Source organism: Anopheles merus, chromosome 2L (assembly GCF_017562075.2).
Source record: "Anopheles merus strain MAF chromosome 2L, AmerM5.1, whole genome shotgun sequence".
Lineage (NCBI taxonomy): Eukaryota > Metazoa > Arthropoda > Insecta > Diptera > Culicidae > Anopheles > Anopheles merus.
The window spans coordinates 48,603,660-48,618,474 of record NC_054083.1 but is presented as its reverse complement, the minus strand read 5'-3'; the positions used below and the strand labels follow the sequence as shown (position 1 = coordinate 48,618,474).

The 14,815-nt window shown below is 47.7% G+C and overlaps 1 long non-coding RNA gene across 1 annotated transcript; it reads left to right on the top strand.

Moving 5' to 3' along the window:
* Positions 1–4,479: 4,479 nt before the first annotated feature.
* On the top strand, positions 4,480–6,280 carry LOC121594311. Its single transcript, XR_006004935.1, has 3 exons — positions 4,480–4,928; positions 5,050–5,073; positions 5,177–6,280. It is a non-coding gene; the product is annotated as an uncharacterized LOC121594311 (long non-coding RNA).
* The last annotated feature ends 8,535 nt before the right edge of the window (positions 6,281–14,815 follow it).

Here is a 14,815-nt window from a genome sequence, read left to right as displayed (position 1 = left end):
CGTGCGAATTTGGAAGATTGTCGGCCAGCTTAGGTTTTTGGTTTAGTATGCCAAACACATGCAGAGAGAAAGAGAGAGAGAGAGAACAGCAAGAGGAGGTATGAGGTAACATGACCCTGAGCGAATTACCCAGTCCCGATCCAGCTCGCCTTCGAATGACCTCGGATAAGAGTGAAAATGAGCGAACTGTGGGCTCAAATTGATGGATCAAATTGCGTGTGCAAAGCTTCAGTTGGATTGGGAAGAAAGAGGGAGATAGAGTGAGAGAGAGAGAGAGGATATGAAGGAAGGAAGAATAAATTTGGAGATTGTTTAAATTTTTATTTCCTTTGCTTCCCAAGGCCCCCACGAAGGCATGCGATCAGTTGTAATGAGCTCTGGCCGGAAGCTCTCGGCACCTTCTTCCACTTCTTCTTCACATCTTTGGTATGGGGGTTGGGTCCATCCTTGCAGTAAAGGTAGGTTGTGGTTCGGATTTACACTCTCACGCACACACACACAAACCCACTAACATATATGTGGCGCATTATTACGCATCACTTTAGTAGGGGCGATCACCAAACGGCCTAACCTTACCCAATCTCGTTTTGGTTATTTCGGGACGGGAACAATGTTGCGGGGTCCGCGTTATGCGTTTGTTTTTGTGCGTCTTACATAAGTGTGTAGAAGGGAAGAAAAAAAAATCAATAAATATTTAACTACTATTCCACCTTCTTTCTCTCTCTCTCTCTCTCTCTCTCTCTCCGGAAGCAGAAGAAAGAATGTTGGTATTACTACCACACAATTCGGAGTTGCGTGACCTGCCCGGGTGGGAGTCATTTGGGGAGGGTTTGGGTTAGTTGCTGCAATCCATGCGTGCGTAGAATGACGTTTTTCGCTTTGCAAACGACACATCGACACGTTATTCCCTTCGCTGAGGGCTCATATGGGAGCGCGGGGTTCAGTGAGGAGTTTTTTTTGTGTTTCGGGAAGTCAACTGGTACGAATTGGGTTTGCGTTTTGGTTCTGCATGCGTAAGCTAGATTTCATACGCAAATAATGCCCAATTTTACTACGCAGCAGTCGCGTTTTTTGTTTGTGTGTGAATCAACCGTAGTAAAATGTGCGTGTGAAAGGCCTTTGCCGCCAAAAAGGAGCGAAAATAGAATGGAATCGTGTTAGAGAACAAGATGGGAAATTATGGAATTGATGGGACGCTGTTGCCTTCCACCATTCCAAGCGATATGATTGACATTTATGCTAGTTTTCCCCCCTCCTCGAATGAATTGATGTGTAAAGCAGCGCAATAGCGACGGGTTTGGGTCGTAATTTTGATTCGCCTCATGTAGACTGACATCCTCATCATGTTGGTGTGCAAAGAGGGAACACAAACCAAACTTCCACTCCATGCTAAAATCGTTACAATGTAACGGAACCGCTTCAAGGACGCACACAGTTCTAGCCCTGGGAAGCTGATGGGACACATATTGGTGGGGACACAGAGAAGCACAAAGACTCATATCCCTTTTTTTCTGCGGCGGGTACGCATGTACGACCAAGAACAAAGAAGAAACACAGCCCAGCCCGGGACCTTGCAGAGGAGTCGTCGGATTCCCGAATCATCATCATCATCAACTGGTTGCCCTTTAAACGCAGAAGGACAAACGGTACAAAGGGAACCCGAAATGATCCGGGAACGGGCCCGTTAGATGGAGCGAGATAGTGTGCCCCGCCAGGATGACTACAGTGTGTTTGGGACACTCTGAGTGCATAATTTCTGGACTTTCTTCTCTCTAGAACTCACGCACTGTTGCCAGGGGTTGGTGCGTATGCGTTGGGATTACATAAAACACATCCCGCTTCTGGTGTATCCCCGAACGAGTGCCACATGAACCCCCGGATGCCTGGAATGCGTGCGGGGAATTGCGTATTTGCAATGTATTTGGATGCGTGGTGGTGAGGATTAGGGAATACTGTGTGAGTGAAAGCCAGGAGTGCGTGAGATCCTCCTTTTCAGCCACGGGAATGCGTAAACATCGAACCAACACCCCAGTAACTATCCTTCGGGAACCCGTTGTTTTTGTGTGTGCGTTGTAGGTATTTGGGCCTGGAAATGGAAATTCGGTGTTGACTTCTTCCCATAATCATCGATCGACTATCGGAGTGGAGAGAGTGGGGTTTGATTTCACATTCAAATTGTTTTTTTTTGTGTGTGTATTGCTGCTACCCTCCCTTGTAGGTAATATTGTTGAGGTTCGTTTTTAATCGTCCCCAAAAGCCTTAAATGTCAAACGCACATTGTTGTCGCTTGGGGTGCGCTTGGTAAATGATAATTACATCGGACTTTCGGGTTGGGTTCGGCCGCAGTTTGTTGAAACTCAGGGAAGTGGGGGAGAAGAGAGTCGCTCGTGGTGGTGGGGTCTGTCGTAGTTACGCATCACGCAGTGCAGGAGAGGGGGGGGGGAGGGGGTTGAAAATCATCGATTTCTTTGGTTTGAGGTGAGGTTGCGGTTCGCTGAGCAGCGCACCAGCACCGCGAGCCGTTGCCGAGAATTGATGGGTTGACGCAGTCTTTGTATTGTGTGTGCGATTGTGCCGGGTTTGGCCTTGAGTTTGGGGTGAAAGAGAATAATTGGGTGCGGTGTGGCGTAGGTAGTGCAAATGTGACCAATTTCTAGCTCGTATGCATTACAAAGCAAAGGGAATCAACTTCTATTTCACATCTCCATACTTCCCACTCACCATTCCATCCGACCCGAAAGCGCATTATCAGTCAATTATCTGCAGTGGCAAAAATTCGGCCCACTCTTTTCGGCTTGATTTGGCTCGGGTGCGAAATTCGCGTGTCTCGTCGAAGAACTCGAAAACCGCAACTCGACGAGGCACAGCTAGCTAGCCAGTGTGCGGGACTGGGCTCTGAACCTCCGACCAATCCGATAAGGTTCATAAGTCCAACACAAACAGCCAGAGCAGCGCAGCGCGCGCGGTGGCCTAAGCGTTGTTTTGCTGCGCAGTTAGAAATCGTCGCCCAGTGTTTGGCCTATTTTTGATGCATCTGCTTTGGTCGTCTGGTTCGGTTTGATATGGCCTGGCTGTGGACTGGTGTTGTTTCCTGTGTCACTGTTGCGACATTCGCGATTGTGCTTTATGATGGTGCAAGAGCATTGCGAGACAACAGTACAGGCATTATCCCACATAACAGCCCCTACACAGTGCTGGTAGGCTGAAGAAATGGGAAGTTGGTTAAGGTCAATGGGATATCGGTTGGATGGAACTGGCTAGATCAGACGTCATATTGGACATTGATACAGTATCGTACAATTATGTTCAGAAGTTGTTGGTCGTTTCAAGATGACTAATTCCTCAACTGATGCGCAATACTCCAAGCCATTGAAGACTATTCTAGCTCAGCTATAGGTCAGAGTGAATCTGAAGTGAATGCTTTTGAATCCATATCCAAGTTAATGAGCTATCGGTGAGATGGAATGAGCTAGGTTAGATGTCATTATAGACAATTAGGCTCACAACACTACTGTTACATTTTGGTTCATGAGTTGCATGTTTCAAGATGACTAATTCCTGAACTGATGTCATACCCTCCAAGAAATTCAATGCTTCAGGTTAGATACTTAAGGTGCTCTCCAATGCGGTACAGTAGGTTGGTAGTAAGACAGTATAAGATTTTATTATCTATTGGTTAGGAGCAATCAGAGATCGAAAGTGGTATTATAGGTTCATTCTCTTTCCGAGTAGATTCCCTGAACTTGTCGATACACATGTCTAGGTCATAGATGTGGCAGGTTCTAACGCTAACTGACAATCATCTCAACTCTCTGATCTCATCTCATTGATGGACTTTGTCCAAGTGTTTGTTATCGCTCTCAACATTATCCAACAATAAGAAAAAGCAAATTAAACAAATCTCTGCCTACGGTTAAGCTTCAGCTGATAAGCTAGAGAAAACTGAGGCCCTCACAGAGATACTTCCCCCCCCCAAAAAAAGGACCCAAATGAAAACAGTACTACACTCATCCATCGAGCGCGTGTTTTTGCAATAGGCTGGCCGTGTACTTTTCGGTCTGGGTGTGCGAAGTTGGCGCACTGGAAGGAACCACTCAGTCTAGCGTTCAGTAAATAAATATTATATCGCGCGCTTATCGTACAGTGAAGGCACCTCCATGTTTGTTTTGCAGCTTATTTGTTTGCCCGGCGCAACCAGCCTTAGCTCTAGCATTCCAGGTGTGTGTGTGTGTGCACCGCTATCGCACTTTTTTGTCATTTGAGCAATGCTGTTCGTCTTTTTGTTGTGTTGTTGGTTCTATTCACTAAACCCATCTGCTTCTTCTTCTTCTTCAACTAAAGACCACTAAGCGGCACTGCTGCTCTGTTGTGTGTCGTCGGCGGTGTTATCAGGTATATTGCCATGGGGACAACAACGAGTATACTGTTTATTTTCTGTATCTTTTTTTCTATTTTTTGGTTTATTTATAGCTTGCACACACCAATTACTGGAGTTAGTGAAACGCACACTCTTCCTCTCTATAAATCTCTCCCTCTCTCTTCTCCCTTATTTGCACACTATCGTGACTCTCTCTCTCTCTCACTGCGTGCATTGCCTGGTGGAGAAGAACGAGTCTGTGTGTGTCGTCGTCTCCGCCGCCATGCCCAAGGGGAGAGCTCTTGTGGATTGGCCGAAAAACGGTCGGACACGCCGCTGGTGTAGTGTAGGGTTCAGTAAGCCTGTGCGGCCAAATATTTGTCTTATCAACGACAAGCCGGTCGCAAATTATCAGCTGTTGTCAAGGCTACGGAGGGGGTCGTAGACACCACCGGGCGACTTCTTTGCATAGATCATGTTTGATGTGGTTGTTTCTCTTAATTGTGCAAAAATTTGCATACCAAATGTGGATATGGAAGGAGTTATTGCTAAGTTGTTTACACTTTTTTGAGTAAGTAACGAGCTTCATAGCGCATAGTGTTTATTTTTATTTGACCTGAGAGGTCAGGCAATGTATTATTATCAATTTCTGGACCCATAATAACTTCCATTTCGGCATCATTAATCGGCAGTATCTACTCACGCGATAACCACATGTGCGTATGATCCCCTGGCGCTGGCGCGCGCGTACCAACAACCCTTGTGTGTGCTTTGTTAAATTGTTATTTATCTTCTCTTTTCTCTGGTTTTGGGGGACAGCCGCCGCCGTCGCCATTATGCGCACGGGAACAGCGCGTGCACGTTCGCGCATACATGCAAACACTGCGCGACCAGCAGCGGGGGAAAGCGGAGCACGTTCGCGCACATAGGTCAACCACATCTTGCGTCTGTGCGCGCGCGCACGCGCTCCTACTAATACACACAGAGAGAGACAGCGTTTAAAGCCAGCTTCATCATGGCGCGGGGCGACAGTATTATCAACGCCACCCCATCCAATATGTGTGGCCAATGCTCCCGTTCGCGGCTGCTGCTGGGTTGGCCAGCAAAGTTGTTGTTATGTTTTCAATTGCTACTGCACGACGGACCGAATGTGTGTGTGTGTGTATATGTATGGTCTTCTAGCGTCTTCTTTTCTGCATCCTAGCCTGCAACTGTTCGGTGAACAAACAAACGAAACCAAAAACAAACAAACAAAAAAGAGAATAATACACCATCTCACTGATAAAACGGTCACACATTTCTTTGTGTATTTAAAGACAATAAATGGTACCAGGGAGGGCGGGAGGATAATAGAGGGGTTCGCGCCCGCACACACAAACACACGCTTGTAGCATGTTCCGCATGTTTGTGTGCTCATTTTCCCGGCTGCTCTAGGTTGTTTTCCGCTTCTTGGGTTTGCGTTTTTTTGCGTGCGCAAAGTCACCCCCAGTGATGGTGCGCCCACTGTGTCACGCGCTTTCGCCGTGCGCTCGTGCGCTTGGTTGTGTTGGTGAGCGCGCACAGCTCGTCGCGCACCATGTATGGGCCGCGGCCACATTAAGCGCGACGGTCATCGGCCATGTGCTGCACGGGGGGGTTACCGACAGGTGCGCACACACCACCACTCTGCCCCTTCCAAAATCAACCCCTCATCAGCTCATCTTTGTTATCAGCGCAGAATAAAGAGAATATTCCCGACTTTTATCGCAGCATGTGGATGCTCTTAACAACACCTTAAGGGGGCGGTCGTTGACAAAGGAAATGTTTAAATTCGTTAACCTGGCACTTGTTGCAAGAGAAACGCTAAACGTGATTAAATGCGTACTGACGGAGCATTCCAAGAAGCGAAGGGATTAAACGGTCCCTACACTTCGCACTGGTGTGTCTGATTTATAATTATTTTGACATCACACCATCACCATCGTCTTAGTATCAAACCGTCAAGCGAGGACGGTAGCAAGTTCGTTGTCCAAAAGACATCAACATCAACAGGAGGAGAGCAGAACTTGGCACTTTTAATGGGTACCTTCCCCAAAAAAACTAGACCGCCTTGAAGGGGCTTGGCGGCCTTTAAAAGGTTGATCGTATTATCATAATAACAACTTTGATATTGGGAGCTGCAAATTGTACACCCGTTGCGAAGCCGTTTGTTTGCCTTTTAGCACAGTAATTAAACATGAAGTGCATTGAAGAAGTAAACAGAACAGTCCTCCCCCTCATTGTTGGGGGGGGGGGGCATTGCGCGAATATGAAGCAGGTTTTGTTTATTAATTAAAAAAGTGTCTCTTCTGTGGCGATCCGCAAATCGAATTCGATTCTCATACACAATACGAGAGTAATGGGTCTCTTTGCATTGAGTCGAAGGGGGGGAGAATACAGCCGTTGATGTGTTGGATTAATTTAGTTCAATTTGCTAACGGTAACGCTCCCCTCCAATCGTTTCGCGGTGGTGATGGTGCTGATGCTCGAAACTTGAGCTATAAATTATATCAATTGCTGACTGGTGTGGTCATCTAATACTAAAAAAAAAAATACAACTACAACGAAGAAGCCAAAGTGCAGTGTCAGTAAAACTTAAACCACGCACGCGAGTGTGTGCGTATGCAGCAGTACGTAGTAACATAGGCTTGAAGGCTGCGCTCTTGCATCCCACCTCAAAATGTACTGCGACATGCGCCTGGTGGCTTTATTTTAATTTTTATTATCACTGCACAACGCCTGCGTCTGTGCGTGCGGCGAGACCCGAAGTGCATCTCAGGTGGGTGCGCCAAATCCTATTGATTGCATTGCGACAACATGTGTGTGTATGTGTGCATGGCCTCATTTCGTTTGGAGCTCATTTGCGCAGAAACGCATTTTAGCCGCAAAACCGCCAACTCGGGGACGCCAGGCCGCCCCATCTGTTAAGACAAAAGCAAAACGAAAACAAACAAGCGGCGACGGTCAAAGTCTCTTGCCGCGTCGCACGTCTTTTGTCTAGCCCGAGCCGAATGAAATCATCCCCGTCGATGGCGCGACAACAAAGTTAACAAAGGTGCATCGGACTGCGCTTGTGCGGTGTACCATTGCCCCTTTGCCGCTGGACACACACAGGAGGAAGCTTTCTTATCGTCTAGCAAGCGGTGGAAGAGTGCAAGCGAGAAGAAGGGAAGTTATAATCTTCCTGACAAACAATCGATCAACAGAACACGAGCGAACGCACCATAATCACAGCCCGAGCTACCGTTCCAACGAGTGTATCATCTGGCATACTTCTAAACATCCTTGAGCGATGTTGTGAGGTGGCAGAGCAGCAGTATCTCTCTTTCCACTGGCAAACAAAACCTTCCATTATGCAACCGATAGAACGTTGTTGAACGAAGTTCAAGAGGGTCCAGCACTACTACCCAGTGCATTAGAATCAAGCTCTCCAGGCTTGAAGGTTTTGTTCGTCTTATACGTTTATACAATCTCAACCCGAGACCACGACGAATGCCCCAATGTCTCTCCGATGACGATGACACGGCACCCAAGCGATAACGCAAACTCCCGAGCCCCCCCTTGTCCCGAGGTGCATCGGCACCGGTAGGCAAAACAAAAACATCAACGCATCCACCAAAGAAATCCGTACCCAGGAGACTACTGCTGGCTGGCTGCAACGCAAACAGAGGACCACCATCGACAACAACAACCGAGTACCTCGTTTCGCAGCTGGTGTGAGCCGTGAGTAATGATACGGCTAATAGCAAACACTATAAATATAATTCCCCACCACCAATACCGCACGCCCCTTTGCTGTGCTTTGGTGTGCAAAAATGTCTCCCCAAGTGAGGCGGAACGGAGATGACGGAGAGCAGCGCGCAAGAGACATCGCTTTGGAAGAGTTCTGTTTCCGGCAGCTCGTAAACACACTTACACATATGGCTGCGGGAGATATGCGGGATTTATCGGGAGTGTTACAAAGTAGTTTGAAGTTGACACGAGTCCAATACATCCGTCGTTTCTGATGGTGGATATTATGGTGCTCTGTGAGACATCCTTATTGCATCAGTCACTGCGGATCAGAGTCGTGAGATCACCGAGCGAATGAATGAAGATCTCTTAGCTGGGAGATGTTTATAGTAGAGCATCTATTTCGGAAAGATCACACTAAGGGAGGCATGTATTTTTTCTTGTGGTTTTTTGGCGATCCTTCTTTTACCTTTGAAGATGATGCAATGAAGCGGAACCGTGTCGTGAGATCGTACGAAGTTGGACATCCAATTTAAATCCGATTCATAGTGACGTCCGATGTGTATTTGGATAGGATATCTGCGGTGTTGGATGTTGTTGGTTGCCAGGTACAGGTGCACTTCACTGCGCCATTCACCACCAATGTCCCGTGGTGGTGGAGATCGTGTGACAAACGTGCGCGCACCGCACTGTTTTGCAATTACGTCGTTTACGATAAGCACTTTGTTTACGAACTTCCTAACCGCACACACACACACAGTAGTTTGATCGTGATACGCTGTGCTGCGGCGGGGAGGATAGATGACTTCAAAGGAATGGCAACAACAAATCCCATCACCTCCAGAGTGTTTATGTCGCCCTTCGGGGCCGTTACAAATATCTCAATTTCATAGCTGCGAGGTGGCACAACAGTTTATGAGAGATTGTTTCGGACATCAAACTCGTCCTCTAGCGGGAGTAGGGAGTTTGATGTGGCGAAGGAAAACATGTTAATTATCGATCAAAGCAAGAACCCTCTGTTCCGTTCGTGCGAGCGAGTTGCTATTAAACCCTGTAGTGTACCACACAGCTGTGGTGTTCTACCGCTATATGCAAATAAGGCTTAACCTAGGTCCCCCCGCAACACGGCCATTCACCAACTATGACTAATCAGTTTCCTATTGTCGAACGGTCCTGCCCCGTGGTCACTATGTTAGTAGACGATCGAACCGCGCATAATAGCGCTACCACCACCAGGTAAGGAAGGTCTTCGACCATTCGAAGGGTTCACGATCGCGCCTTGATCCCCCAAAACCAACCAAACGGTTGACGACTTTCTACCCTTGACCGGAGAGCTCCACGCCGTTGACCGCAACGGGGAGGTAGTTTGGAGACAACTAGATGATGATTAATGTCTTATTAACAGCAGCTTGCTGCCCGAGCAAGCGTGCCGGGGTGTACTAGGGTGGCCCTTTTTACCAGCTCCACTCTACTACTACTAGAGCGGGACGATTTTCAATGTAATGCTAATTTATGGCCTACCGGAGAGCTCCCACGTGGGGAGACGTAGAGCCGGAAATTTGACACCGCGGTGCGTTAGAGCTCAATGGCCCGTTTTTTTTCAGCACTGCCCTTGGACTTGATTTGACAGGCAAGGGACAGAGGGGGACAGTCAATAGGGTTGTACTGCTTGAGATTTCGATTCGATCCGCGAAGGAGCGACTTAGCAATTGCGATGGAAAAGGGCTAACGTGTGCAGCTTGGCAGCACGATCAGGTCGGCTGTCAGCGAGTTTCGTACGGGGCGCACAAGAACACCTTAATTTCATGCTCCCGAGGGGCCGAAGGGCCCGTTTTTTTGTGTGTGGAGGTGTTCTCGGTTTCGAAACCACCATTTGGGGAACGAATGCGCGAGCTTAATTCGTGTGCTTCGTTGATGCCAATAAATCATCCAATCAAAAACTGTACACCGTACGGCCATTTATTTTGTTGATCTCTCGGGCACCGCAAGAGAACTTCCACTTCTTTGTTGCTGTGAAATGTGAGTCGAATGAATCACATTTGCAGTGGAAAAGATTCTATGCTTGCCAGCATAAGAGCAGCTTATGCGCTGCTAAACCTCGAGACTGCACGCCTCGCCTACCCAAGAAAGCGCAAGAAGTCGCAACTCTGGTTAGAAGTAAGACAAAAATATATATGGCTTACGAATTGGACGCGCAACAAAAAGCACACACACACACGCCATTGCACATAAAACAAAGCATAAAACATCAACGAAGCGATCAACAACATCCAAACACATACACACACACACAGTTCTCGTTGGTGGCAAATTCGGAGAAGACCTTGAGTTTGTTTGTCGTGTTTTAAAGTAAGTTTAAAGGGCCGCTCGTTCGGATCGCACACATCCCATTGGATCACGTCCACGCGGGGCTGTTGAGGAGGGAGGATCATGATCAGAACATGAGCGGGAAAGGGGGTGCCGCAACATTGTAGCGCGTTCGGAGGCGACGGAGCGACGCGCTATGCGCAGAAATCCGTGGGCCGAAGTCAAAAAAGGGTAGAACTCGTTCGAAAAAAAAAAAGGAAATAAATGCTAAAACTTGAAGGGTGCTAGGGTCGTGGGTAACAAAACGGAATACAACGAACGAAAAAAGACATCCCAATACAATACTGTAAACAGCTTGAACGTAGGACGATCTTTTGCAGCACATGCCGCGCGCGCATCGTAAGAGGGCACATTTCGGCACAGAATGATCCAATCCGCGCAAACACGTTTGTTGTTTGTTTTGTTTGTACGCTTTCGCTGATGTGTCCCGGATCGGAGTGGAGCTTAGGAGCCCCCCCCCCCTCTAGTTCACAGCATACGCCCTTCGGAATAATATGCCAAGGAAATTCGGGGTGTTTTGCAATCGAAATATGCGAACGATACGAGCGAAGGGTTATATGCGCAACGCAAGGCGAAAAAGAGGAAGGCAAGAATGTCTGATTCCAAAAATTATTATAATCGTTTTTGCTTGATCTCTATCCACTACGCACACACACACACACACACACACACACACACACACACACACACACACACACACACACACACACACACACACACACACACACACACACACACACACACACACACACACACACACACACACACACACACACCACACACACACACACACACACACACACACACACACACACACACACACACACACACACACACACACACACACACACACACACACACACACACACACACACACACACACACACACACACACACACACACACACACACACACACACACACACACACACACACACACACACACGCACTCTCTCTTTCGTTCTCGTTTGACATTGAGATGCATTCGGCAGGGTTATTCGTTTTTTTTTTCTTTCTTTCGGGAGGCATGATCCCTCTCACAATCCTACCTCGAACCCTTTCAAGCCATACGCGCCAAAGATGACTATTTTTAAAGTCCCAAGTTTGATTTATAGGCCGTTAAAAAAGAACGCAACTCGCAAGCGCAAGGATTGTAAAGGAGAGCGTTTGCAAGGGGTGGTTTTATGTTGTTTTGGATGATGATGGAAGTAGCAGGGGAGGGCGAGGTTTATTTATTATTTTCTATACCGATCGCTCGAGCTTTAAGCAGACGGCCACCACACCACCGCTTATCGTGTTTGGAAGATCGTATCGATCGCAAACGCACCATATATATTGGGGTGCAAGAATGGGTTGATGAGTTTTTGGGTGATACGATGCTGTTGTTGTTGTTTGGAACATTTATGGAGGGCTTTATTTTAGTGGCAATTTGTCGATTGTCGGATGGCTGATTATACAAATTCTCAACCGGAAAGGGTATGTGTAATTTACGATTTGTTGCGGATAATTAAAGTGGATCATTTGGGCGGGAGATCTAACAAACATAAGGGATTTTGTTTGGGGATGTTCAACAAGATCAACATAGGCATTAGAAGTAATGTTATTAGGAGTAATATTAGAGCGCGTCGATATGACATGGCCCGGTCAACAATCAGTCTCCAGGATGCTCGGTCTCTGGCTGCAGCCATGTAGACACCCGATCTCCGACAGGTCTCGCTTCTCTTGATCCAGCAATCGAGTTCGCTGTGCTCCCTTGCGCCTTATGTCGGGCTGCGGATCGCTGTCGAACACCTTCTTGGTGGGGTGATCCTCATAATATGCCCCAACCCCAGCGTCACTGTCAGGATACTCGGTTCGCCGTACAGCTCAGCAGGCTCGTGGTTGATTCTTCTCCTCCGAACTCCATGCTCCAACACACCGCCAAAGATGGTCCGGAAGATGCGTCGCTCAACACGCACAGAGCGTTTGCATCCTCCGCTCGGATGGTCCAGGACTTGTGTCCATAGAGGACTATCGGGTGAATCAACGTACGTCAATATCAATATCTCACATTTCGTGCGGTCTCGAAGTCTTCTGGATCTCAGCAGTCGATGAAGCCCATAGTATGCACGATTCCACTGCACAATGCGTCTACGGATTTCGCTGCTGATGTCGTTGTCCGCAGTAACGATCGTCCCAAGATAGCAGAATCGCCGATCGCCGTCAATTAATACACTGCTTCCCAGATGGTCTGAGTCTCCGGCAAGCAAGTACTCAATCCAATTCTTACTGCTTCGCGTTTGAGCCGGGTGTATCTTCGCCGTTGTCCTGCCGATGATTTCGATGACATCCTCGAAGCCAAGAAATTGAAGAGACCGGTAGAGGATCATGCCTCGGATGTCGTTGTCTAGCCCCGCGCTTCGAATGACACTTAGGGCGATGTTGAAGAGCAGACGAGAGAGTCCGTCTCCTTGCCTCAGACCCATGTGAGATTCGAACAATTCCGATACCATCATGTTGGATACTCTCACCTTGCACTGCACCCCATTCATGGTGGCCTCTAACAGCCGGATCAACTTTCCAGGGATGTGGTAACGCTGCATAATGTTCCATAGCTCCTTCCGATCTATGGTGGCGTAGGCCGCCCTAAAGCCATATCTGAACCCATCTCTGGAACTGATACTGAAAAGGTCCTAAAATACATCCTGCTACTATAAGATCCTTCAAAAGATCTTGAAACTATACCGATCCTGGAACCGATTCTGAACATATACCGGGAACTGAATTTGATTCCTAACTCATACCAATTTTAGCACTGATACTGAACTTATTCCTATTCAAAGACTGTACCTGTCTCAGTCAAGGAACGAATTGCTAATATATACGGCCCCATTAACGAACGTTACGCCAAATAGAAGAAGTTAATAATGTAACTGTTACGATTCAGCTCAGATCAACAGTTGTTTCAATGTAGAAATGTTACCTCCCAAGCTGTCAGGAAGGAACAAAACTCAATATGGATCAAACTATCTCTCAAAGAGTCCGCATGATATGTAGTAGTAGTAGTATCTTCCCTAAAGACACAGTACAAGAGCTTGAGGTATTTCCATGTGTCAATCAGTATGCACACATCCCAGCTTGGAAAACATGAGTGTGTTGTCATGTCGCTCCACTAATCCGCACTGGCAAAGTTGCAATGCATAGAAAAGCGCGGCGCAAAGTAGCAAATGTACTCATCGCGACACAAACACGGGGGGTGACAAGAATGTGGTTTACGGGGCGACACACGTTGAGACAAACAACATCGTCCGGCCCCCTTGTGCTCCCCACACATGCTCATAAAGCTGTCCTCTCAAGAATTATACGCCTACTTTTCCTTTTATAGAGCTACCTGCGGCTGAGTACGTAGAGTGATCTCAGGTGCGCCACCTATCGCATCTTATCAGATGCAACAACCCGGTTCGTCCTTTCGTTTACCCACTCTCTCTACCCCATTTAAAAGCCCCTCTATACTGTACTGTGAAACTAAAAACAAGTTATGTGTTATTTTTACGATTACAACTGCTCTTTCTTGCACGCGCGCAATCTCTTCTCTTTCCCCAGGTGTAGTTACGGTACTGCCATCTTCCGGGTTTTCGGTTGCGGCGATTACCGTGCCAATCGGACATCATCAGGTGACTAATCCACTGTTTTTTTTTGCTGCTACCATCGGTGCGCAAATTAGCGCGCGTACACACATCATACTGCGGGAGGGAGGGTTGAGGTTACTAAACTATGCGCAAACACTCACTCTTCACACACACCACATGGTTGGTGTTGGTGGTGGCCACATTCTTGCCGTGGCTCTCAGCGCAGGTGCATCAACCAACTGAAAGAGGGTGAACCTGCTGCGGTTAGAGGCACGGTAGCAGCAGCAGCAGCAGCAGCATCGCGTGATGCAAGTTCCTAGATTCCTAGATGCCATCCCCTCATCTGGCCTGATCGAGGTAAGGTGGAAAAGGTAGAGCGGAACGGGCATGACTTAAGGGAAAGTCATGCGCATCGGTTACTAAAAATAGGTGTGAAACGATCATCATCGCACGCAGAAGATGCAGTTGCAGCGTCCTCCTACTCCTCCTCCCATCACTTCTTTCGCCACCGGCACACTCGCGTGCCCCAAAGTGTGTTGTATGTATGGGCTCGCCCGCCGTAATGTCTCCCAAAATTGTATCGCGCTCGATGCATCCGGTGCGCAAAGGGAGAGGTGTGTGAAGATCCTGCGGAACGGTCGGTACCATTTGCCAAAATACCAAACCCTCTACCTCACTGCCCCTTTTAAGTGTGTCCCCTTCGTGCGTAGATGGGTGCAGAGTTTTACGTGCTT